Raw genomic sequence first — 27,931 nt, forward strand, 5'->3', positions numbered from 1 at the left:
CAGAAATTAGCATGCAATAGCTACAGGAGGGTATTGAATTATTTTACAATTTTGGACTGGAATACAGAGAATTTTCTTCATCACAATTTATATGGTGCTGGTTTTGATTTGTGACCAAAGCAGTGTAGATAGAATACGAATGTTGCTGAACAGTGTTTACTTTAAGTCAAGGACTTTTTATCTTCTCATACTTCCCAGCCAGCAAGTAGTCTGGGGATACATGAGAAGCTGGGAGAAGACATAGCTGGGACAGCTGACCTAAATTTACCATAGGGATATCCCATACCATATGATGTCATGCTCAGTAATAACAGATGGGGGGGAAAAGGGTAAAGAGGTGATATTCTGAATTACATCATCTGTCTGCTCAAATCTGTTTGCCACTGCTACATGTGGTGAGCTCTGCTTTCCTGGAAGTGTCTGATCATCTGTTTGGCAGTGGTAAGCAGTGAATGAATTCCTTATTTTATTTTACTTTCATGCATGGTTGTTGCTTAATCCCTTAAACTGTCTTTATTTCAACTTTCTCATTTTCACCATTCTGATTCTTTTCCCCATTGCATTATGAGGGACATGAGCAATTGGCTGTGTGGTGCTGAGCTGCCTACTGTGGTTAAGCTGCAACAGTCCTTTTTGGCACCCAGTGTGAGTCTTCTCAATAATAACTGATTTGAATGTGCTGGGCTGAATTTATAGCTGCTACAGCTGTTCAGCTAGCAACTGACAGGCTCCAGTGCTTGCCATGGGGCTTGCATATTAGGGTCTAGTGTTTGTTAATGGCTGCTTTTGCTGTTTCTTGTACTGCTTATCATCTTACTGGAAATATTTTGATAACCGCAATGGTGATGTGCCTTGGCTAGCAGATGGACAGGGCATTTTTGCTCTTCCTGTGCTGCTGTATTGGACATGTTGGAACTTCAGTGAGAACTCCAGTCAAAGGGACTGTACCCTATGGATGAGTCCACACGGGAATAGGGATGCCTCAGAGGTATTTGTGGTCATGGATAAGACCATTTCAGAACATCTTCTTGTCCAGAGTTATGGTGTTTGTCTTCCCAAGTAACAGGCATGATGAAACTGCTTTCTTTCCTTGAAATGGCTAAACTTCTGCCTGCAATGGAAAGTAGCGAATGAATTCCTCACGTTGCTTTTCTTGAGCATGCAGGTTTTGCTTTAACAGGTTTAAGCAATAGAGGAGTGTTCAAACAGCTGTGTGGTGCTTAGCTGCCTACTGAGGTTAACCTACAACAATTAACTAAGGGAATTTTAAGTAAGAATGCTTTACTTTTTGTTTCCCATTATTGTTCAGATTTGTTGCTATCTTTGTTGATAGAAATGAACTTTCACTCTCTTCATGTCCAACTTTTGATAAACTTGCAACGAAGTAGCGACCCTAGTAGTACTAAAGGGATGAGCTTGTTACTATAGTAATGGTTGAATAATTACAAATTAAGAGTCTGACTTCATCATTAAGCTGAAATTACACATGCTCTAGAAGGCATTCCACTAGTGTCTGAATCTAGATATCTCAAATAAACTTTTGGTCTTATCTTCTGTGAAGAAATAGCTGATTTGAAATGTTAATAATTTATTTCTTCAGTTTGAACTTAATAGGTGAGGAATGATGGGAGGAAAGAAAGAAGGTAGCAATGGTATTTCAAAAAGCCTTCTAAGGCATATTCAGGAAGTTTGTAGTAGAACAGATATCTGAATTCTAGGACTTTTTATCTAGGGACAACTCTATTATAGTGGAATGGGGTTTGATTTCTAAATAAATTGATAAGTGACAAATGGGCCATTCACTTAAGACTTGGACTCAATAATCTTTGTGGGTCCCTTCCAACTCAGAATATTCTATGAAATATTCTGTGAAATGTTTGTGTTTGCTATCCTACTAATGCCCCTACTGTCTCTGGGGCATTTTTAAGGATTCTGGGGGGTGAAAAAGGATATGGAGTTCCATTGTTACAGATTTAACAAATGCTTAATTCTTTATAATTTATTTCAGGTGTCCATGTCTTTGATTTCATTTGTGTTTTGTTAACATATACATTTTAAAACAACAAAAAAATGTTGTGCACAATTAAAAAAAAATTCTTTGCAAATTCAGAGTAAGTAGTTTTGAATTATTTCAGATCATATGAATAGAGAAAGAAAGTTAAAAAATTTTAGGGAAGCTATGTCCATCAAGTGCCAAAAAAGTGACTGAAAGAACATGGCATGTAAAAGCCCACCATTTATTTCTTATCATTTACACTGTTATCATACACTGCATACCAGAGAGCATTAGATGAGATGCAACATTCAGTATTATGAAACAATCAAACTTAATACAGTGAAGCAGGATATAAAATACTTTGTTCTTTTTGCATCAGTTGTGTTTTAACCTTATCAGAAAGTCAGATCAAAACTATTATTCAATAATTTGAAATGCATTTAGCATAAAATAAAAATACAAATTTCCCTTTGGGGACATAGAAGTAAAGTTTTTAAATAGAAGATTCAAAACAGTGAAATGATGCCTTAGAATTCAAAGGTGCAAGAGCAATATACAGTTTCAGTTCTAGTATTTCAAAGAACATAATTTATACTAACTTGAACAGTATTCTTCACTGGCAAGAAAGGTTTCTTTTTTTTTTTCTCATTGATAGGGTAGAATAATCGAATTTATCAGCCATTATATGTCAGATACTTAGAGAATACTGGGTTTTTTTTGATTAGCACATGGAAAACAAAAGCTATCTGAATTAAATAAGACAAAAGTCAAGATGCACTCTGAAAATCTGTTTGTCATCTCTTATCTCCTCCATAAGTACAAGATGTGTGATAGGTTTATGCAAGGGGACAATGTACTTTTCATGATCATTGGTGATTTGTTTGGATACCTGGTATTTGAACAAAAAAGAGAAAGTATGCATAATTCTTTCTGGTTTGGCTATGTCTAACTTTTCCACAAATAGGCTTCGATTTTCTTGAATTTTTTGTCTTATGAGAAATCAGTACAGCAATTTTCCTAGGTAAATTAAAAAATTGTCTTTTTTGAATATTGTGTCATTTCTATTTTTAAAACCCTACAAACTCACCTCCCTTGTAGTGATTGCTACCCCAGTTATACACAGAAACTGAGGAAACCCAGCCTTTTGTCAGATTCTATTATAGTAGATATTCTATAAGTTCAATTTAAAAAATATTTTCTTCCTCAAATAGTTAATTTCTAGAAATGAACTCTTTTATGGAGGCAAGTGTCTAGGAGACACTTGTATGTGCAGTTGATCTATTTGTGTTCAAAGTGCTTGGAAAACAGAGAACTTGAATGATGACTGGGTTACCCAGGCTACCTCCCTACAGCTGCATTTAGGTGTGTATATGGTTTGTCTTAACACCCAATTTTTCACTTTTAAGATAATACCGACTCAAATGTTCAATGCTATCTTGACATGGATTCCCGAAGACTATATATGCTTTCTGTAGTTACTGATACACTTCACCCTGGCAGAATGCAAATCATTTAACCTGCTGGTTTGAACTTCTTATTCTAGGCTCTGGTGGTACATGCCAATATGGCATTAACTAGGGATTTTTCTTTTTAGAAGGTCCTCCTCTCAGGCATCATGAAAGAAGAAAATGGCTGGTCCTTATGGGGGTTTAGTTCTTTTCATTGAAAATATTTTTTTCCTTTTATTTTGTTTTTCCATTAATTATTACCTTATTTTTTATTTCATTTTTATTTTTGTAATTTACTTATTTTTCTACCTTTTCTTTCTACCATTCTTCCTGTTTATGACTCTATATAAATACTTTTTAATTTATATTTAAAATTAATGTATTGACTGAAAAGGATGAAAAACTTCACTATCTGAAAAACTACTATATTGTCCTCTTGCAAAAAACATGTTTTTCAAGTTTTACAGATTGATTTTAAGAAAATGAAAGGGAAACCCCCCAACTTTTACATTTTCTAAGTATCACAAGGGCCATATTTTTTATTTGGTTAATGAGAATATGATTAATATGATTCCTAAGATCTTCTCTAGGTAATTCACATGCATGTATTAGAAAAGCTGATCCCATTAGAAAGGGATACTGTCATCTCTTTGACAATAGACTATTTCAAGGAGATAAATTAACAGGCTCAGAAACTAATCATGTAAGTTCAGAGGGTTTTAAAATATTTTTTTGTTTGTGCTTGTTAAGGAAAGTCATGGTGAAAGTACTGAACTGATTTAGAGAATGTGATAAGGGTTTAATTAAATAGTGTTGATCAGTGGATATAGTGTTCTTCATTGAAACATCACAAAGTGTCATTGAGGGTTCACTGACAAGCCCTTAAAAAAAAAAAAAGAGGGAGATAGTGTGCATCTTTGTGTGGCAGGAGCACCCACACACCCCTGTCCTCAGCCAATACCTGACAGCCACCAGCCTCTCTTGCCTCTTCTTTCACACCTCAGAGCACACCACCACAACTTTCCCCTCCCCAGCCCCTGGAGTTGGGAAGGAGATGGGCAGGATGCCTTTGCCCACAGAGAGGTTTCCCAGAAAACGAGACGCCTCAGGCCAGAGAAGTTTCTGGGCCATGACCACCAGCCCTGACCCAACCAGGTAATACATGGGGCCCCTGCCCTGTGTGGTCTCCCTTGGTTAAGCAAGTCTGTGAGGAAAATCCCTCCCCTTGGGTCTGGGACACTGTCCAAGGAGACTTCATGTAATTTAGTGCCCTCACCAACCCTCCCTGGGCAAGTGACTATTTTCTGCTGGATATCTGTAAGCGATCCTTCAACCCTTTGGTGGGCTGAACTGATATCCTGGGTATCCTTGAGCGAAAGGCCTCCCATGTGTGCATGAATGTGTGTGTACTTTGGGTTGTTGTCCTCTTCCATGGGGATCATTGTCCTTTTCCATGTAGTGACATTATCCTCAAGGAGTACACCAAACTTACAACATGTTGAACATCATTGGAATGCCCTCGTAGTTATTCCCATAGTTAGTTTTGGCCTTTGTTTTTGGTTGCAAATTAAAGTTCATCTGAATTATCTGCATGAAATTGTTGTCGTACATCTCCATGACTCTGTGTGGTTTACTTTATTTTTGCACTGTGAGGGGATTCACCCTTCTGACTGAGTATAGTATAATAGTAAATTTTTTTATTTCTACAACCATTCAATTTTGCAATTTCAATATTTGCAGTTGCTTTTCCAAACTCTCCTAGATTATATTTAATATGGTGATATAATGGCTTCAATCTACAATGCTGCTTTACTGATTTCAGTTTTAATATTTCCATTATTGTTTTATGTCTTCAGAGGAACATAGATCCAAGCTACTAAAAGATCAGTTTCTAGTTACTGTATATTTCTCAGCTGTCCAAGAAATAAAACCAACATGGTGTATGCTTCATATTGAGCAACCTGGTCTAGTGGGAGGTGTTCCTACCTGTTGCAGTAGGATTGGAACTACATGATCTTTAAAGTCTCTTCCAACTCAAACCATTCTATGATTCTATGAGTATGTGTGCTGTCATTTAACATTTTTAAGAGGTCTGGGGGGTGTGTGGAAGGCTCATTTATATAAAGTTTAACGTCTGTTTCTACAGCTTTTATAACCACTCAACCATACACACACAACATTGGCAGCTAACAAATACAAAAGTGGCTTTTGATAATTTCATAAAAAGACAAAGAGTATAGTTGTATAGTGCCTGAGATGCCTTAGTCTTGATAGTACAGAGAGCTTCCTATTTAAATCTCTGTAACTTTTCATGTAAGCTATTATCATAGTGCTTCTCAAGAGCCTCTGTGGTCAAATTCCCATGTGTTTCCATGCTAGTCAGATGTTATTGGTCACAAGGGTTTACACCTGCAAAATTTTAGGATTATTGCCCTGGCAGGTTCTCATGGGAAGCAACTACTACTGGCATTAGAATCACCCCTCCTAATCTGTCTCCATTTTTGTTTTGCAGATTTTACTGTGTACTCCAGAAACATAAGCACAGTGCATAAAAAAAAAAAAGGCTACTGAAATTCATTATAAATAATATCCAACAATATATGTGAACAGGGATTTAATAACCAATAAATATACAACATTCGTGTTCCAAGTTATAATGTCATCAAAAACAGGAATAATCAATGGGGAGCTTGAGCAGGTCTCACTGAAAAGGAATACTAAGAAAAAAGCATGGTGAAAATCATCCTCATTGGTACTTCCTGCCTTTGGAGGAACCCCACAGGGAAGGATGTGTATCTGTGTTCCCTCTCTGTTATAACTGCTCTTACCATTTCATGAGAGCATTTTTCCCCTGAACTCCTCTGTTTCTCTCTCTCTTCATAGTTACAGTTCAAGTATGCCATCAGCTACACATTCTTCTAATAAATGTTCATATATATGAAATTGTGTTAAGATTTTTCCTGCAACAAGCATCTATTTAGTTAGAAATTCTCAATAATTTTATGAACTAAAGGAGAAGACAGAAAGTTGCAGTATATATTATTATTTATTTTTCATCAACCCTTTAATATAGCTCAAAATGGGCAAGTGTTGAGCATGATTCTATCTGCCTCAAGTGACTAGATATATTAGTTCAGTGTCATGCTTTTAATTTTGTTAGAAAGATTTTGTCTATTACACCCCTGAAGCAATAAATCATCCAACTTCCCTAATTGCCCTTCCAGTCACTTGAGAATTTGAACAGAAATATAAGAAACACCCACTTCTTTTGATCAGATCAAAGATTCCTTTAAAAGCTTGTATACCAATTTATCACCAGGAAAAGACATGTTTCCACTTTGTATTTTATAAATTATCTAGTTATTTGACTTTTCTGCATTTTTCAGAGGGTATGTTCCCTCTTTTAATATCTAATGAAGTAATACCTTTTAAAGTGGAAAAAAAAGTTCTAAAAATAAGGCTTATCTGTTGGAATCTGAAACTCGGCTATCAGCAGAAAAAGAATTGATACAATTGTGTATCAGGCCATGGACAGCAGGGGCTGCAAGAAACTCCTTACTCTGAGGAGCTTCATCGCAAGACCCGTTAATATTTAGCTCTGTTTGATTGTCCTGTCTCCTTCAGCAAGATATGAAAGATCTTGGGGTGATGTTGTCAGATGATGTAGAAACTCTTTTGTTCTCTCCCCCCTGTGGTCCTTGCTACAGGAAAATATTAACCACTTCTGTAACTGTAATAGAGAATTCTGAAATCCTCTAGTTAGCATAACCTGTCCCCTATTTAGCATAACCAGTCCTCTTCATTAATATGTCCTGCCTCCAAGACTCTTATATTGTGTGTCACGTGTTCAATAAATATTCCAGTTTCTACCCCTGACCTGGAATTACTTAGTTTTTGACCTCCACACTTGTCTATCTAATCAATTGACTTGAAAGTAATTTTATTGTAATTTATGCAGATACGCTTATATATTAGCTTAAAATATAGTTCTATATTTGATTTATATGATAAAAAAACTGAGTAAGAAAATAAATTAGCTCTTAATTTGGTTAGGGAAAGATTCAATTGCATGATTATCAGCAATAATTTTCACAGGACGCTCTATACTTTCACTTCAGAACATCTACTGTTTTTCAATTAGCTTTTAGTTGTTTGAAATATTTGTGGAGTATATTTTCTCTCTTTTTTCCCCCTCTCCCCTGACTTTTTACCTGCATTTTTGTATGAGGGACATCTTGTTATGAACAGTGTTCTAAAGCTGCAAAAGTAAAACATACCAATGTTTGTAATTGACACATAGAAATACATAAAGCAAAGTGACTTTCTAATAGACTTTCATGGTACCTTAAACATGTGCACTAAGATAATTTAACCAAGCAAATCAAAATACATTTTGTGTAAAACTACCTGGACTCCTTTGGAAGCAAGGTACTATATATAGTGTACATATTCTTATGTATATGGTTACGAGATATTACAATGGTTAAAAATTACTAAGGCACATATTTTCCTTTTGATGTATCTTCTAGAAAGATGTAAGGACACACTGTATACCTTGAATCAAAAATCTCTCAAAATAAAGGGAATAAGACATAATAATTTGTCTTGCACAGGTGAAATCCATCCTTTTGGCATATGAAGATAGTTAATAACTGGAAAAGATGGAGGAATTCCTTCCCTCTACCACTCTCTGAAAGAATTTAGAGCAGGTGAATAAGCAGAATAAAGGAATATCTGAGTATGTCTTGGTGAAACACTCTTAAGAATTCCATCAAAATTAGCTTGACCATTCACTTTATGCATTTGATAATGCATGTTGATTAGAGATGAAAAACAAATTATAAATACAGGGAATATCACACCAAGAGGTATGATACTTGGACTTCTACCAATTCCAATCTGTAATCTGCCTGCAAACCTGAAGAACTACCATCTGCCTCTTTTCAGGGCAACCAGACCAGACTTCTCACACAGTTGACACAGTGTAATTTAGCAACAACATGGATATAATCTTCAGAGAAACTTTTAGCATTTTAATACTTATTTCAGGACATATCTGGGTTTGAATTATTTTCTTTTCTTTCTTTTTTTTTTCCCTCCTGACCCAGTTTTTTTTATTTTATGATGCTATTGTTTCCAGAGGTTCAATGGTAGATAAAATAGAAACAAAAAGATAAAACACAAACCATTTATTTTTTTTTGTCAAATGAATTATTGCTATTCAAAACCCAAGCAATAATTCACAGTGGCACTGAGTCATCAATAATCATTTATCCTTCACTCCTCTTAAGGAGGATCCATCTCCCATTGAAGTTAATGATTAAGCTGCAGCTGTTTTCAATGAAAGTAAAAGCAGGTGTCTTTAGCACCCAGGTTGTCATATAACTATTGAAAATACAAAAAAAAAAAAAAAAGTCAATCAGAAAAATAAAAATCTACTGACAAAAAGTCATCCAAAAGGTATAGTGGACATCTATCTATCAAAAAATGCCTAAACCAAAAACACCCTCTATGATCATCTTTCTCTTGTCTTGCTTCCATACTTTTCCCATTTCCTTTGTTTCTGCTAAGTAAATTGAAAAGGATTAAATGACACTTTTTCTTCCGTAAAGAATCCAACTCTTGAAATTATGTTTATTAAGCCCCTAAGTAATGTGAATCTTGTAATATGAAAACTTCCTCAGGAATAATTAAAATTCTTCATTAAACCACATTTCCACTAAAACTGATAATAAAATATGTGGGGAAAATACAGTAGGAAGTGAGACACTTGCTAAAAACATTCAGATGTTTTGTTTTTTTGCCTCACAGTCACTTTGCAATAATGGTATCGTAGATATTGTATGTCTAGGATATATCAATATATATTGTATGTCTGTATATATAAAATACTCTATAATATTGCATATAATATACAATTATTTATTGTATAACTACTATTGAATCTAAGAGTTCAAATTAAGCAATAATTAAGCTTGACAGAAGCATAAGCATAGTAAATATTTTTTATCTCTGTCATTTGCTTGAATAAATGTTCAACATAACTTTTCCACCACACAGTTTCAGTATGCTTACTTATTATAATAGGCAAAAAGATGAATATGAAAATGCAAGAAACCTCTTTCTTGTATCTCAGAAATGTTAATATAGTTAATTTTGTGATATCTGGTTTTTTATGTTGCTGAATAACTCAGTTATATATTTAGTCACAAAATAAGTAATATTTTAGAAACCATCAGATCAAATAATTTACTTCTGATATCTTTTATCATTAGACAGTGTAAAGCCCAAAGAAAAGTTCATATAAATGCAGTCAATATGTACACATGTGCTCAAAGAAGTAATGGAAATGTGTTTCTTCTTCCAGAACTTTACAAATTACTTAAATTTGCACACATGAAGCTGCTTTCAAAATTATGAAAGATGAGTGCTTTTATTTAGAAACACAGTACACATCTAGAAACATCAGAACCATGCTTGATTCTGCTGGTAGCGAATGCCCTGAGCGTCGCTCTGCCCTAATTGCCCACGAACTATCACATCTCAACATCGACATAGCTGCTCTCAGCGAAGTTCACCCTCACAAGGAAGGCAGCCTTAGAGAACATGGTTCTGGTTACACAGTCTTTTGGTCAGGTAAACCTAGAACTGAAAGGCATCTCTCAGGAGTTGCCTTCATGATTAAAAACTCTATTTTTCCTAAACTTGAAAATCTGTCAACAGGTCATTCTGACCGTATTATCTCCCTACACCTTCCACTACACAACAAGCAGCCTGTTGTCCTCTTTAGTGTATATGCCCCAGCTCTCCAAGCTTACCCTGCCGAAAAAGAAATTTTACACCAACCTGCACCGCCTTACCCAAAAGGTTCCTGCAGATGATAAGATCATTATCCTTGGTGATTTCAATGCCAGAGTAGGAAAGAAGTTTGAAACCTGGAAAGGAGTATTAGGCAAGCATGGTGTTGGAAACTGCAGTGATAGTGATTGCCTTCTGCTAGAATTCTGTGTGGAGCAACAGCTCATCATCACTAATACTATCTTTCAGCAGAAAAATAGTCTGAAGACAACCTGGATGCATCCTAGATCTAAGCATTGGCATCTCATCGATTATGTCTTGGTGCGACAGAGAGATGTCCGTGATGTCCACCATACCCGTGTGATGCCCAGTGCAGAATGCCAAACAGACCATCGACTTGTGCGCTGCAAACTTAACTTCAATCTTAAGTTCAAATCTAAAAGGGGCAGTATGCCAAGGAAGAGACTCCAAGTTAACAATCTCCAATCAGCCACAGTGAGAGACAGATTCCAGGCAAATCTTCAAACTAGGCTTGAAAATCATTCTATAGATTCTGCAGACTTCTCTCCTGAAGCACTCTGGCTCCATATTAAAAACAACATCCTGCAGTCCTCTGAAGAATCCTTAGGGTTCTCCTTCAAGAAGAACAAGGACTGGTTCGATGAAAACAATCAAGAGATCCAGGAATTGTTGAGGAAGAAGAGAACCGCCCACCAAGCACACCTTGCACTGCCTTCCCCTCACATAAGAAAAGCTGCATGCCTTACATACAGCAAGCTCCAACAGAAACTCCGTGACATCCAGAACAAGTGGTGGATCAATCTAGCTGAAAAAACTCAGATATGTGCAGATACAGGTGATCACAGAAGATTCTATGAGGCCCTGAAAACATCATAGGGGCCTACATACCAGGTCCAAAGCCCTCTACTCAGCGCAGATGGTCAAACGCTTCTGACAGATAAAACCTCCATTCTGAATCGATGGTCTGAACACTTTCAGACTCTCTTCAGTACTAGCCGTGTAGTTCAAGACTCAACAATTCAGTCCATCACACAACAACCAATAAAGTATGAATTGGATATTGCCTACACTTTGGGAGAAACCCTTAGGGTCATACAGCAGGTGAAAATTGGCAAGGCAGCTGGGGTTGATGGAATTCCACCTGAAATCTGGAAACATGGGGGCCTTGCACACCATGCTAAATTTCACAAGTTCATACTACGCTGTTGGGAACTAGGCTAACTACCATCAGACCTTCATGATGCAGTCATCATTACTTTGTATGAGAAGAAGGGAGTTAAATCAGACTGCTCAAATTACTGTGGTATTACTCTGTTCTCCATGACTGGCAAAATCCTAGGCGAGAATACTTTTGAACAGACTAATACCCACTATAGCAGAAGGAATTCTACCTGAAAACCAATGTGGTTTCAGAGCCAACAGGAGCACCACAGACATGGTATTTGTTCTCAGACAACTGCAAGAGAAGTGTAGGGAACAGAATAAAGGTCTCTATGTAACCTTTGTCGATCTCGCCAAGGCTTTTGATACTGTGAGCAGAAAAGGTCTATGGCAGATTTTGGAACGTTTAGGATGTCCCCCCAACTTCCTTAAAATGATCATCTCACTTCATGAGGATCAGCATGGCCAAGTCAGATATGGCAATGCACTTTCTGAGCCCTTTAAAATTACCAATGGTGTGAAACAAGGCTGCTTTCTCACACCAACTCTATTCATAGTCTTTTTCAGCATGATGCTCCAAAGGGCCACGGCAGACCTCGATGATCAGGATGGTATCTACATTCGATATCGTACTGATGGAAGCCTGTTCAACCTAAGGCAACTGAAGGCCCACACCAAGACCTTAAATCATCTTGTCCGGAAGCTGTTTTATGCTGATGACGCCGCCCTTGTCGCCCACACAGAAGTCTTCCATCATCCCCATATCACCATTGGCCAACCAGAGCTCAGATCAGTCCAGCAGTTTAATTACCTAGGTAGCCTCATATCTTGGGATGGTAAGATTGACAGTGATATAGACAACAGGTTAGCAAAGGCATATAATGCTTTCAGAAAACTCCATAAAAGAGTTTGGCGTAATAAACACCTGAAGAAAAGTACCAAGATCAGTGTTTACAAAGCCATTGTGCTGTCTACTTTTTTATATGGTTCCGAATCATGGGTCATCTACTGCCACCACCTGGGTCTCCTAGAACGCTTCCATCAACTCTGTCTCTGTTCAATCCTAAACATCCTCTGGTCAGATTATGTGACTAATACATCTGTTCTAGAGCAAGCAGCAGTCACAAGTATTGAGGCCATGTTACTGAGAACACAGCTGCTTTGGGCAGGACACATCTCAAGGATGAAGGACCACCGCCTCCCTAAGATCTTGCTTTATGGTGAACTTGCCATTGGCTGCTGCATGAGAGGAGCCCCGAAGAAAAGATACAAGGACTCCCTGAAACAACACCTCAACCTTGGCCATATTGATCACCATAACTGGTCTACTCTGGCCTCCAATCAGGAGGCCTGGAGATACACCATCTATAATGCTGCTGATGCTTTTGAGAAAGTACACAGGATAACTCTTGAGGAGAAAAGACAATGCAGAAAGAATCGTGTCTTGCAGAATATATCATCTAAGGAGTCTTTCTGCTGTGCCTTTTGCGATCGGTTATGTCTATCTCATATTGGCCTTATTAGCCACCAGCGTGTTTGTAACAAATGTGGATTGAGCCTTTCCCAAATCTTCATTCGCAAAGCCTAGCCATGATTATTACACATCTAGAATATATAGCTGAAATGAAAGAATCCAAAATTGTTAAGAGGAATAAAAACAGAAGATGCATCTGAGAAATGAAAGATACAGATGAGTTCTGTTTGCACTCTCCTAGTTGAATGTAATGATAGTCATTTCCCCCACAGCATTTTAATCATGTACTATTATTTATGAGCAACTATAACACTAGTGTTCTGTCAGGTAGTTCTATTTTCCATTACTGCAGCCTGTCCTGGACATTTTATGATCATCTGTGAAATCAGTTGTGTCTGAAAGAAAGCTGTCTGCAGTAAATTTATTTATTGAAAAGTGGTAGTAAGACTTTCTATAAGGAAAAAAGGATCAATTCAGAGGAAAAAACCCAAACCAGCAGTCAGTGCGAGGCTTATTGCTGCTTTTAAATGTAAAAATCACTCTTTTTTTCAACAAACAGGTCAACAAAAATAAAACTTACAGGTTTCCAGATATTGCCACTGACTTGTTTGACTGACCTGTTCTCATGCACTGGAAAGTAACCTGCAGTTTCCTTCAGTTACACAGACCAAAGAATACTTAATACATTTACTCTTGATTGAGAAGACCTAGAGAAGGAAGAAAAAAACCTATCTCAACGCATTCCTGTGAACTAAAGGTACAAGATAGCATATCAAAACACTTTGAAATACTGATTATTTTTCTTTGCATTTAATCATATTTCTAAGACAGTTCTGAGTATTTCCACAGTTTCATTGTATTAAAGTTCAGTTATACACAGTTTTATGTAAATCTACCCAATTCCTTAAATGGTAATTTTACTTGGACTACTTTTTTTTTGTGTGTTTGTAATCTCACCGGAAATCAGATGACTTCAGTAGAAGCAGGATTCAACCTACCAGTCTTACTACTTTCGTTTTGTACACTCTCTAAATTAACACGGACTAAAGAACCAAACAAGGTGAGTAAATTAGGAATTCTTTTTCACTATTGTTCTTTTCCACTGATGACTTATAAAATGTGCTCAGAATGCACAAACAACTAGTTTCTAAAGCTCTGTAAGGATGGTAATTCAGTGATTTTTTCTTCTTTTTTTTTCTTCTATTTCTATATTTAATCATACTCAGTGTAACAATATTTATTTCCTACTATTTAATCTAAATAATATCTTTTAAAAATTTAAGTCAATTAACTTTTTGGTATACAAGTGAATTGTACATGCTCTAGGATGTATACTGGGATATGTCAAAAAATATCTATATACCAATATTTAGCAATATTAAAAACATAAATGCAAATTATTTGTTTACATAGAAAAGATTTTGTTTTAAGAAGCTGCAAATATGGTCCCCCTACTTTTCTCCCGGCTAAAAGGTCTTTCCCCATCTCCCTCAGCCGCTCCTCGTAAGATCTGTGCTCCAGACACTTCAGCAGCTCCATTGCCCTTCTCTGGACACACTCCAGCACCTTCATGTCTTTCTGGTAGCAAGGGGCCCAGAACTGAGCACAGGATTCAAGGCGTGACCTCACCAGTGCCGAATACAGAGGGAACAACCACTTCCCCAATTCTGCTGACCACCTGGGCACATGGATGGCTCCCAACCAGCACTTCAAGGTCCTTTTCTGCCGAGCAGTTTTCCAGTCACTCTCCCCCCACCCTGTAACCCTGCTTGGGGTTGTTGCGATCCAGGTGCAGGACTCAGCACCTTACCTCGTTGAATCTCAACAAATAGATTATCTTATGTGGACACATTGATTCAAAATTGAGTTCTCGGTCTTCAAATACATTCTGGTAGAGTCTGTCTGTATAGATGTCTGGTTGCAGCTTATTATAGTTTTTTTAAAAAATGTAATTGGATATAGTTATCTAGTTTTTACTGTGTCACAAAGCCCTAAATCAGAGATTTACTCCTATTTTGAGAGATTTTATTCCTATTAAACCTAAAGTGTACAGAGGTGCATAAATACATATAGGTGTGCGTGTATATGTCTATATACATATGCATATTTGTGTATATATATTTATGCCTACATATTTATGCATACATATTTTAAAAATGTATAAAGGAACATTTTTAAATTACTCCAAAATGTTAAGTATTTGTCAGTGTTTGTCAAGCTGATTAAATGGCTTTCAGAACACCTGAAAGTCACACTTCACTTGAAAAGGTACTAAAATAGAAATACAGTATAGAGATATGTTGTCAGTAAGTAATTTACAAATAGACAAAATTATAAATCATGAAAGAATGGGTAAAACTGAACTCATTTCTCCCATGTCCAAATTCAGTGCTACCACCTGAAAATGTACATTGACTAATTCTTTTTTGGGTGCATTTTATGTACTTAATCAACTTTTTTTTTTTTTAAACTCTGAACCCATTTAAAAGCTTTTGAATGTGCATATGCTTTTAGTTTTTATCTTTTTATATTTTTTCCTTTTTGCTTTTCTGACATGTTTTATTCTCTTATCAAGCTATAACTTGGTGAAACCTGTCACTGCTGTATCGTTGCTATCCATTTTTCTCAAAATTTCTTTTTATTAAGCACTTGCATAGGACTGAGGATTTTGAACTGCCATAGAAAATGGTTCAAAGGATTATATATGAAAGAGGGACCAATCTTGGTGTGATAAGCTAAGAGAGAAATACTCATCAGTTAGACAGATTTTACCAGAGATTGAAATATGGATGACAAATCATGTATGCAGAAAATGATTCCTCATTGCTCCCCTTACAAGTAATCAAAAATTCTTAAAATACCTTTTTTTTCCTCTCTTTGGAAGGGTCAGCACTTTGTCTGTGTCTGAGAAATCAGTTTGACAAGACATTTGAGTTTTCATATGCCAGATGATGATAAGTGGGCAACGAATGTTATTTTTGTTTTGGTTTATGTATTTTTTAAATAGTATTTATTAAACATGTCTATCTTTAAAATGGAAAATGCATAATTTATAAATGTATGTACTTAGAACTTATATTGGGATAGCAGTAGAGCAATCTTTGACAAACAAGAAATATTTATTCTTTTTGCAACAAAAATTTACACTTCTCCATGGAGGTCTCTTCTGTTGCAGGTGCATACCAGTGGTTGCTAGCACCAATGCTTCGGCAGGATGTAAATTATTCCTATTATATAGGGTCTGGCTGTTAACATTACTGTTTTCTATACTGATACTGACCATGCACCTAATGATAGCTGCAGACAACACTTTCTCCCTCCAGGGTGGTAATTCCCTTTGAGAATTACTCCACCCCACACAGTACACTTCTGGTTCATCTTGGACTTCAGCTTAGAAGAAGGAAAAGACAGCATGCAGAAAATTTAATCTGTTCATCTACAAAATATTTTGGTAGCCTAATTAATGTTTCGACAGTCCACTAATCCAAATTACATTATTAAACAAAAAAACCTTATCTACAATTTTCTTTAAAATGCTATACTAAAAATCCTTCCTATGGAAGGACAGAGGGAAAGTGGAAACAGAGTCAGAGGTGCCTATTGAAAGGATGAGGGACAGAAAACCCAGTTCTAACATAGTTTCCAATTCGACCTTAGGGGAAAAATACCAATCATAATTAGAATGGTCAAACACAGACTGTCCAGTTAGGCTGTGGAAACCATGGCCTTAGGGGTATTCAGAATTTGATTCTCCAAGATCCTAGCCAACCTGACCTAAATTACTCCCTTCTTTGAGTGGTGGATTGGACAAAATGACCTTTAGTGTCTTTTACAACAGAGATTGTTCTCTGAATCTCTCTATGCTGTGGTCAGTGCCATAGCATCTGAATGTGAAAAGCTTTACCATTTCAGTGATAAGATGTAACTTTTATATGTCTATACTTACATTCTAAAACATGAGATATGCTAGAGAAGTGATACAAGACATATTGAAATAGACCTTTATGACAGCAGACTTTCTTTCAATCAGTAGAACTTTGGTCCGTGTTTCACAGTCCTTCTTTCTTGACATAGACCTCAAATACTCCTAAATGCAAGTTCTCAAAAATAATTTAAATCATCCTAAAATTAACTCCTTTATTAATACATAATGTTAAGAAAGTCTTGATCTTTCTTAAAATAATTATACATTTTATCTCAGTGATGGAAACTACCCGGTCTGATAAATTCATGGTACAGCAGTAGCAGATCTGAAAGCCTTCAGATCCAGGCTTGTACCTAATCTAGTTTTTTTGGTGTCAACCATAGAGAAAATATGTTTCTGAGTCCTGGTAACTTTGGAAAGCCTTAGAATATAGGAAATGGGAAATATGGTCTTGTTTAAATCAATTATTTCTGAGACCTTACAGTGACTATACAGAGAAATATTTGAGGGTCATAAAAGGGAAAGAAAGGAGTCACTGAATTCCAGGTAAAATATCACCTACTTATGTGGAGAATTACTCTTTGTACTGTTTGTAGAAAAGAGAAATAGAGAGATAATGATAATAGAAAAAAACTGAATCCATTTATTAATATTCAGTGATTTGAAATCTAATTTGTAAAGACATTATCATTACATTTCACTTTCACAAGATACTTTTTTTATTAGGAACGGAAATTTCTAGATGTTTAAATAACACCTAATATAGAATTAACTCTGTTATCATATGAAGAAATTCAAATGATCATTGCTTTAGGAGTGAGAGAATTCCCTGGGGAAAATGTAATACATTTTACAAGCTTCAGAAATAGGCTCATGTGAACCTCATGAGGTTCAACAAGGCCAAGTGCAAGGTCCTGCATTAGGATCAGTACAGGCTGGGGCATAAATGAATTGAGAGCAGCTCTGCTTAGAAGGAATTTGAGGTGCTGGTGTATGAAAGGCTAGGTATGAGCAGACAATCTGTGCTTGCAGCCCAGAAAGACAACTGTATTCTGGGCTGCCTCAAAAGGCTTGTGATCAGCAGGATGAGAGAGGTGATTCTTTCACTCTACTCTGGTGAGATCCCCACCTGGAGTGCAGTGTCCAGCTTTAAGACGTGGGCCTGTTGTGGCTGATCCAGGGGAGGGCTGTTGGATGAAACCATCGAGAGATGGAACACCTGTTCTATGACAGTTGGGGCTGTTCAGCCTGGAGAAGAGAAGGCTCTGGGTAGACATTGTGTGCAGCCTTTCAATACTTAAACGCTGTTGATAAGAAAGATGGGGATGAACTTTTTATTAGGGCCTGTTGTCATATAACACAGGGTAACAGTTTAAAAGAGTGTAGGTTTAGAGTAGTTATAAAAAGACTATGGTTTTTTGTAATGAAGGTGGTGAAACACTGCAAAATGTTGCACAGATAGGTGGCAGATACCTCATCACTAAAAGCATTCTTAGTCAGACTGGATGAGGTTTTAAGAATGTGATAGGTAGTCCAGAAATGAGATAACAGTAAAAGGAAGAAGCATATTTCAACTCCTCTGGCACCAGTCCCTAGAAAGGGAGACAACCACTTCCTCCCCTTGGGAAGGAATTGAAGGGCATGAAGAAAAGGAAGAAAAAAAAAAAAAGAAAATTACTGTCTGGAAGGCGATTGTGCCGCTCTGTTATAAAGTGGAGGCTTATGAGTGGTGATGATAGCCCATACATTTTAATTAAAGACAATCATGAAAGTATTTTAGCTTTCAATGTTTTAAGTGGATGTACTTGCCAAATGGTGGTGTGTGGTCCTTCAGTTCAGACATCGATCACAACCTTGGTAGAAATTGGGAGGCTGCAGGGCGTGTACTGTCCGTAGCTCCTGCATTCCGTGATTAAAAAATGAATAACATACCGCAATATTCGATTTCTGCTGTGGCAAAAAGTGGAATTTCTGAAGTCATGACTGGGAAACAACGGATTATCTGCAGGACCCACTCTCCATATAACTCAGATGTCTGGCCAGTTGGGAAAGCAGATGGGAGGTGGTATTTAACAATTGTCAGCACTGAGTGCTAATACAGCCCCGCTAACATCTGCTGTATGAAACACTGGAAATTTAACAGCTACTTTGAAAGCAGCTGTACAACCATTGATGGTGGTGCTAGATATAAAAGATATGTTCTTTATGGTTCCCTTGAAGGAGAAGGATAAAGAGAAGTTTGCTTTTGCTTGTGAGGGAATACAATATACCTTTAGCAGATTCCCATGGGATCATAAACATTCATCCATAATTACTCAGGTCGAACCTGCTGAACTCTAGCAGAGAGACTCACTCCCCCAAGATGTGTAGCTGCAGCAAAATATATAGATGGTATTCTGATTGGAGAAACTTCCCCTGAGAAGGTGGGGGAAGCAGTGGCAGCAGTATGGCAAGCAGTAAATAAAGCAGAAATTGAAGTTCCATCTGGAAAATATAAGAGACCCAGTAAAGAAAGGCAAACTCTGAGTCTGGAAACTAAAGAAGAATTAAAAACATATCAGTCACTGGAACCAGTACACCCACACAACCATACTATGGCTGAATGAGGTTTCTATATTTTACTATAGCATGTATATAATTCCCTTGGTATGTCTAGAAATTACCTTAATTTTTATGATAATAAATGTGACACAAATGAAAAAAATATGGTTCTTCCCCTTAAATTGGATAAAATGTAATTTAACAGAAGTCTGACAAAAGTTTGACCTCACATTAGTATATTTGTTTCGTAGAATAAGTTACTTCACCCTCCCCCACCTCTTAATTTTCTTAAACCTGAACTCATTTAGGAAAGGGTAACATTTCCAAGTAGGTGAATATTTACAAGAATAAGTTTGTATTTTGCTCCTCTTTAGTAATTTGCACTTTTGCATTTCATATTTCTTGTCTGGGATTTTATTCTAGAATTATATTACACAGATAAGAAGCAAACTAAAGTAGTTAAAATAATATCCTGAGTCATGGAAGATCAACAGAGAGCTTGTATTTTTACTCTTACAAGGGCTTTTCAAACAATTTCCATTTTTTTAATGGATCTATTTGAACAATATACCTTTTTTTCTTCTTACATGACACATATTTTAATAAAGATTTGTGGTGTACTTAGGTGCTTCTGTATCGCCTATATTATGTTCCAAATTTTATCCAGAACTTTGTATTTACAGCATGAAGCTTTCATACTTGCTTAAAGGTACCCATTGCTCCTCTTTTAGATTCGTTTCACTTCTTACTGGATCAATGCCTTAACAAAGACTTTCTGTTGAAATGAAATTACATTTTTGAAACTTACATAGAAGATAAAATTAGGTAGAAAAAGTCCTCACTGTTTTCTGGTGTTCTACAAGAGCCAATAGTTTTAAAGGATTTCCAAACTATGAATTCAAACATCCCACGGAAGTGATGAAGACCTCCTCCAATCCTTGCTATTTTGGTTAACTGTATTTGAGAGTAATTTGGTAATCCAAGATGTCTGGCACCCCAACAGGCATGTACAAATGCCATCTGCAGGTACAAATTTTTCTCTACTCGCAAATGACAATGCACACTCAACTGTGCTATAAACACGGAGTTATTATGTTTTTGCCTTGTGTTTATATGTGAGTGGGTACAAAGAATAAACTTCGTAGAACTCCATTTCTCATTCCTTTTTTTCACAAAACCAGTTCTTAAAACCCAGAACTCCTAACGATGGCACTCAAGAAAGTAGTGGCATGCTTTACTTTTACTTTCAGTTTATGTTTCATTTTCTTTGGTGGTGTCAGTATCATTTGAGAGTATTCCCCAACACCAAACAACAGGTCAAAAAGACCTAGACCACCTATGATACATTAAAATCTGACTAGTAAGCAGAATCATAGAATGATTTGGATTGGAACAGACCTTAATGATCACTGAGTTCCAGCCTCCCTACATGGGCAGCAACACCTTCCACTAGAGCATGTTGTGCAGGACCCCCTCCAATCTGGTCTTGGACACTTCCAGGTACGGGGCACTCACAACTTTTATGAGGAACATGTGCCAGTGCCTCACCACTTTCACAGTCAAGAATTTCTTCCTAACATTTAACCTAAATCTCTTCTCCTTTAGTTTTTAACAATTCCCCCTTGTCCTATCATTATCTGCCCACATAAAAAGTCTGTCTCTCCCTGTCCATTGCAGTCATTTCATCATAAAAGGCCCCAGATTTTTCAGGTACAATTAGCTCTTAGTGAAGCTGTGCTGGCTGTCTTGGATGTCCTTCTTGTCTTGTATGTGCTTTAACATTGTTTCCATGAGAATCTGCTCCGTTATCTTTCCAGACATAAGGGTGAGGCTTATAGGACTGTAGTTCCCAGTGTCTTCTTTTCTCCCCTTTCTAAAAATAGAAGGGTTGTTTCTCTTTTCCCAGTAACCAGCTGGAAAAACTATTCCAATATTTCTATATATCTGGTACTTTAAATATAGTCATATTTTCCATATGGTTTACCTTAATGGTATAGTCATAGGATGTACTGTCTTTATCTCTGACAGCAAATTACATCATGACTCACACAGTTAGCTAGCAGAAGTTAAAACTCATAAATTAAAAAAATATGTGTCATCTACATATATGTGTGTGTTATGTGAACATAAGTGTCACAAATTTACCAACCACAGGGAAGCTTTATATCTTGAGGAGTGAAAGACACAATTCTTTGCTTATGAATTTAAGTTTATAAGCCCCCTTTAGATACTGGAAGCCCACAATGAGAATTTCCCAGAGCCTTCTCTTCTTTAGGCTGAACAGTCCCAGGTAGCACTAAATTGGATGGGAGTGTTGACCTGTTGGAGGGTAGGAAGGCTCTGCAGAAGGATCTGGAAAGGCTGGATTTATGGACTGAGGTCAACTATATGAGGTTCAACAAGGCCATGTGACAGGTCCTGCACTTTGATCACAACAACCCCATGCAGCTCTACAGGCTGGGGGAAGGGTGGCTGGAAATCTGACTGTCAGAAAGGACCTGGGAGTGTTGAGTAACAGCCATCTGAACATGAGCCAGCAGGGTGCCCAGGTGGACAAGAAGGCCAATGGCATCCTGGATTGTATCACCACTATTGCAGCCAAAAGGACTGAGGTGGTGATCATCCCACTGTACTTGGCACTGATGAAACTGCACCTCAAGTGCTGTGTCCAGTTCTGGGCCCCTCACTTCAGGAAAGACACTGAAATGCTGGAGCAAGTCCAGAGAAGGGCAAAGAATTTGATGAAGGCTCTAGAGAGTAAGTCATATGAGGAGAGGCTGAGGGAGCTGCCATTGTTTAGTCTGGAGAATAGGATGGTCGGGGCTCAGGGGAGACCATATCACTCTCTACAACTATCTGAATTGAGGGTGTAGCAAGGTGTAAGTTGGCCTCTTCTTCCAGGTAACTACCAACAGGATGAGACGAAGTGGCCTCTGGCTGTGACAGGAGAGGTTCAGGTTGGAGATCAGGAAGAATGTCTTCACTGAAAGTGTGGTCAAGCATTGGAGTGAACTGCCCAGGGAAGTGGTGGAGTCACCATCCCTGGAAATTTTCAAGAAACAACTGAACATGGCACTTAGTGCCACGGTTTAGTTGACGAGGTGGTGATCGATCAAATGTTGGACTCCATTATCTTGGAGGTCTTTTAAAACCTTAATGGTTTTATGATTCTATGAATGATTGCACACAGCTTGTGCCATTCAGTTTCTGATACTTTTTTTTCGGAGTTCAAGGGAGAACATGAGATTTTTGTGCTTTTGGGGCTACCTCTGAGGAAGGTTCTATTAACTTTTTATAAGAAGGACATTTTCCTTACACAGCACAGGTAGAGTAGGACTAATGTCTCCAATACTCTGAGCATTGTTTAGTTACTAAAAACAACAGTTACACAACAAATGATTGTTATTTACAATGCCTGCTGTTATCACACTCTGTATCTGCTTGAAATCCCTAGTTCTTAGAGCAATACAAGTAACATATAACTCAAATGCATCATGAATCATTTAAGAGGGACCAAAAATAGCCTGAAAAGGTGTGGGAGTTCATGTGGATATTGGTATTAATGACAGGAATAATTCAGTTTGCCCCATTTCTATTGTTTTCTACTTTAACTGTAATAACTCTTACACTTTACAGACTAAGGCTAATTCTTTCTGCTTTTGTCTTGCAAAGCACTGTCAATGTCATCAAATATTTCCCAAAACAAGGAGAGTTTTGCGAGGAAGGCAAAGTAAAAATAAGTCATTTCACTGTTCTTGATAGTTAAATAAGTTTCTGCAGTATGCATTTATTCTACAATAAATTACTATATATATTCTTAAAAGGATGTTATGAGATAGTGTACTTATTCAGTGCCTGTGATATATGCTACAATATGCTATGCTCTGCAAACCCTATTTTCAGTAAGATTTTCTCTTTGAGATTATCAAGCAGCCAGTAGTACACACAATCAAAAAACTTTAAAGAGCATTAACAAAAATAGGCAGCATTACTGCTTTTAAAAATAGATTTTAAAATATCTATACTTCATATGATATAACTATCTGATATCTTAAAATCTATGAAACCCTTTCTATTTCCCTGAATATTTACAACTTGTTTTATTAATTATTTATAGCTAAATTGTATAAAATTGTATAAAATTTAATCAGTCAATCAAGCTTTTTCATTGAACTCAAATAATTTAAAGCAAAATACAGGAAAAAAAGAAATAATCACAAATTCATCAGCTGGCACAGATCAGCTATTTTCCATGTTCCTTATCTTTCTTTAGAACTTCACTATAAATTGTTGAGACTAATAACCATATGTAATGTTTGTCCAAAGCCCACTGGAGAAGAGACTTTTCTTTGAATTGATCAGACAATTCATCAATCCCACTGTTATCTTTAAAGATATTTGCATCACATTTAGTTATGCAAAACCTGAGTGTCATATTTCTGTCTAAACCGGTTCAAAATAAGTGTAATATTTTTAAAACATCAGTTCAACTATTGCCATCTTTCAGTGATGACAAAAGTTTAGATGAGGGTACCTGAAAAGAAAATGACTGGTTATACTCTGCTGTGAGAGTCATAGTGATAAATGGAATAAGATCTGACAGTTTAAATTTAATCAGTATGTCTTAACAGAGGAAGATAATTTTATGTTGAGCATTTAATTTGTTATCAGTAGAAACAGAGGGATAATGAAAGCAGAATTCCATCACTAGTTTTGTGCAGAGGGTTTGACAATTAGGGCTGCAAATAACAATTCAAATTAGATTTGAGTAGTGGTGAGCCTTGCTAATTTAGATGAGAACAAGCTTAGAAAACACTTTAACCTCAAAATAACTGGTTCAGTACTGAGTATATCGAATGCTCTCTTTTGTTTATTACTGTGAAGTTTTCTGGTATATGTGACTGCTGTGATTTTTCATGTGTGCAATACGTAAAATATAAAATATTCTGTGATTTTCAGGAAAGAAATTTACTGTTAAGAATACCCAGTCTTATTTCTTTCTGCTTTTCTATTTACATACATTTATGTTTGGTAAATGCGCTTATTGCTCTCATGATTTTTCTTTGTGTTTCCTTGTTAAAAACTCACATCTTGATGTCATGTTTTAACTTTGATATAAAAGTGTTCTGTCAAAATACCTAATCAATCCACAAGTAAATAAGCAGTAAAAAGTATATTTCTTGTGGAACCGGGGTTTTGTTGGGTTTTGTGTCTGTTTTAGTTTTTTTTAAGTAGTAAATTTTAGCTCATTTGAAGTATTTTATAGGAATAAAATTTGTCTGGTAGAAATTACCAGGATCCAACCTTATTTGATGGCTAAAACAGTGTAGTGTAAGTTTTCAAAGACAAGTAGTGAGTAGTCACACACACACACAATGAAGTTGCTTCAGAGTATATTTTATCACCATAAGGGTTAATTCCACTGCCACTGAAGTTAAAGGGGTTTTTTCCCTTACAGTGAATGATGAGTTAGGACTTGCTGAAAATGAAAGAAAAAGGCAAGAAAGAAAAGCTTCCTATATATTCCTTTTGGAAGGAAAATAATGATGTAATAATTCAGCAAAATTTGATATTGATAGTGTCAAGCTACTGGCAATCCATCATGGTAGTGAGTTTTTTTGAAGACTTAAATTCATTATGGTATTTTTGAACTAAGTCAATGTGTAAATTTTCAGTAATTCTTTGGTTAATGTATTAAGATCATCATAACTGCAGTTCTGCATGGAGTCTAAGCCTTTGTATCAGGTAATTTTACTTCCTGTCAGAAAGTTACTTAGGAGCATCTGAGACCTTAATATTATTGACTAGGATTTACTTTTGACATATAAGTAAATCTTAGATGGCAGATAATTAAGAATAGAAGGCTTAAGATTCAAAATAGACACTTTGCTGTGCCCAACATACCTTCAAAGTATTCATGCTCATTGAATAACTTAGAAGTCTGTTGACTAAGAAAAGATTTTTTAAAAAGCACTTAATCTAAACTAAAGACAGCAATGGATTGGAAAATGTCAGGTTATAAATATCTCTAGAAGATCTGATCAGAAAGCAGTTCATATTTACCAGAGTTCTATGTCAGGCTGTCATCTGGGAAGTAATCTTTTGCCAGTAAACATTTTCAGAACTTCATTCACTTCTCCACTTTCCTAAATGAACCAAATTCTGATGTGAGTGCCTCTCTTTACCTCAAATGGCAGATCTCTCATATTATCTGTAAAAATTATTTGGGGACAGTTATAGAAAGAGCTTGAATTTACATTCCAATTACTTTTTTCAGTGGAGATGTGGAAGACTGAGGTCCAACAAATATTTACTTGTATGAGACTGAGAATTTCAACATACTTCTTTAAGAAGAGAATTCAGGCCATGGTTTCAAGAATGTCACTTGTCAGACATACCAAAGAGGAGTTACAGTAAGATAATTTCCACCTATTATATTCTGTGGTCTTGTGATTGATTGATTCATTCACAGTTTTGATGGTATGGTATTTTTTTTTGTAAGATGAGGCTTTGCTTCCATTAACAGTCCCAAGTCACCACTACAGCTGACAGCACTGTCAGTGACCAGATGTCTGCATCACCCATTTTCCAAACTCTAGTCTCTCTGCCTCACTCCCTTTTTCTCTACTGCTCATCTTTTCTGCGTTATCTTTCTGTCACCAACTATCTGCTTTTACAAGTTCATTGCACTTTTATGAAGCTACTGAAAATGATAATTGAAAAAACACATTACTATAATTTCTTTAATAATTTGAATTTTAAATCTGATTTGTATGGAAACCATTTTTTCTATCTTCATAATCTAAAGAAGACAGTGAAGAAGAATCACATTTTACTTCAGTTCTTAATCTGGTGAGACTAGGCTTCCATTTCATCTTCCAGGACAGTGAATTTTACCATGACATATTGGACATGCAGAATACTTTTCCAATTTAGGCTGCTTCAGAATGAGTTTCTGCTAACTTTTCAATAGAGTACTTTTTGTATGTTAGAAAAATTTTGTTACATAAAAACACATTGAATAATAACAGTAATGAGTAAGAGACTAAATGTTTGACGTGCTTTCAGGAGTTTGCTTTTTCAAGGTAATATTTTATATAAACTGGGATTTTCATGCAGTTTTCTGACTTAGCATTGTAAGGAGTAAGCTATAGTAGTTTAACAGAGAAATAAATATGTGCATACTGCAAATTAGTACTTCTTTAGAAAGGAACAAGAGAATTTTGGAATGAAAAGAGGTAGGGGTAGGAACAAACTTGGTACTACTTTAGTGGGGATGATGAGAATGGTGTCTCTGATAGGAAAAAGAGTAAACATTCTTGCTAGTCCACTAGAGTTTTTTCCTTTTCAGCTAAGAACAAACCAGTTTCACATCTTTGAAGTATTTTGACATTAATGTGAGGATAATAAGGTTTCACAGAGTTACACTCTCTGGTATACTGACAGAAGAAGAATATGTGAAAGCTCAGAAGTTCTTTATAAACCTTTATGCATTTGCTGAGCATTGCAAAAATTGGTGTTACAGATTTTGTTTGTGCCGGATCTAAGAAAAGATTGTATGCCATTGCTCATCATATGTTTCAGAAATCTCTCAAAGAAGAAAGAGTATATAAGTTACTTGAATTTCCTGGCATACAGTAGACATAGTGTCCTTAGACACCTAAATTTCTTGAAATTGAATGCTTCTCTAAAAGTATAATTTCACTTATAAATTAAAAAATCCAAGTACAAATTTCATCATGGCTAGGCTTTGCGAATGAAGATTTGGGGGGGGGCTCAGATTAAAGCAATGTCTTATATAAAAAAGTTTTTAAAAAATAACGCAATCCTTGCTGTTGACTTTAGACAGACAGACAGACATTCTTTTTGAAAATGTCAGCACATTCCAACTGAATGGATATAAAATATTATCTACTAAGGTGGTATTTTCACTGTGGGGCACCAGAGACTGCAGAGAACACTATTGATTCTGATAAACTAAGAACATCACTTTAAAAGAAATAACATGGACTCCTAACTTTTGCTTACAGTCTTGTCTTTCATTTTGGGATATTTTCCCTAGTTCTATGTCATCTACACTTCAGCTCAGATAAGAGAACTTGATTGAAGATTTTTCATTTAGAAAAGGCAATTTTAAATTACACTGAATTCTTTCTGCCAACAAGTTTAAAAGCTTTATAAATTTCATTTGATAATATGACAATGCATCTAGTAGGACTTAATATCAACTATGAGACAATTACCATAATACAGTATACTCATTTTACTTATTCAAATGGGTGAGATACATTCTGCTCATTTATACTACTAGCATGTTGACTAGGGGAAATTGTTATACATATTGGCAGCATTATCACTGTAAAACCTGCATTAAGTTGTGAAGGAAGTCGTGCTCAATGAACCCTTTCTTCATTTTGGAAGCCAGGATTACAGAATAAAGTAGCCTGTCACCCAACGTCAAACAAACATATTTCAAACATGATTTTCTTAAGGTCATGTAATTCATGCTTTTTTATTGTAACAGTACTTTTTTTAAAAACAGCAGGAGCTGGTTAAAATTTAATGCT

The 27,931-nt window shown here is 36.3% G+C and overlaps 1 long non-coding RNA gene across 2 annotated transcripts; it reads left to right on the forward strand.

Moving 5' to 3' along the window:
* Positions 1-353: 353 nt before the first annotated feature.
* On the forward strand, positions 354-14,643 carry LOC127472233 (uncharacterized). 2 transcript variants are annotated; one of them, XR_007904925.1, is made up of 3 exons: positions 354-441; positions 13,866-13,958; positions 14,393-14,643. It is a non-coding gene; the product is annotated as an uncharacterized LOC127472233 (long non-coding RNA). The 2 variants fall into 2 exon arrangements; XR_007904924.1 differs by lacking the exon at positions 354-441 and adding an exon at positions 13,563-13,655.
* The last annotated feature ends 13,288 nt before the right edge of the window (positions 14,644-27,931 follow it).

The sequence above is a fragment of the Manacus candei genome, unplaced genomic scaffold (assembly GCF_025592945.1).
Source record: "Manacus candei isolate 608988 ecotype Guabito, Panama unplaced genomic scaffold, ASM2559294v1 h1tg000028l, whole genome shotgun sequence".
Classification (NCBI taxonomy): domain Eukaryota; kingdom Metazoa; phylum Chordata; class Aves; order Passeriformes; family Pipridae; genus Manacus; species Manacus candei.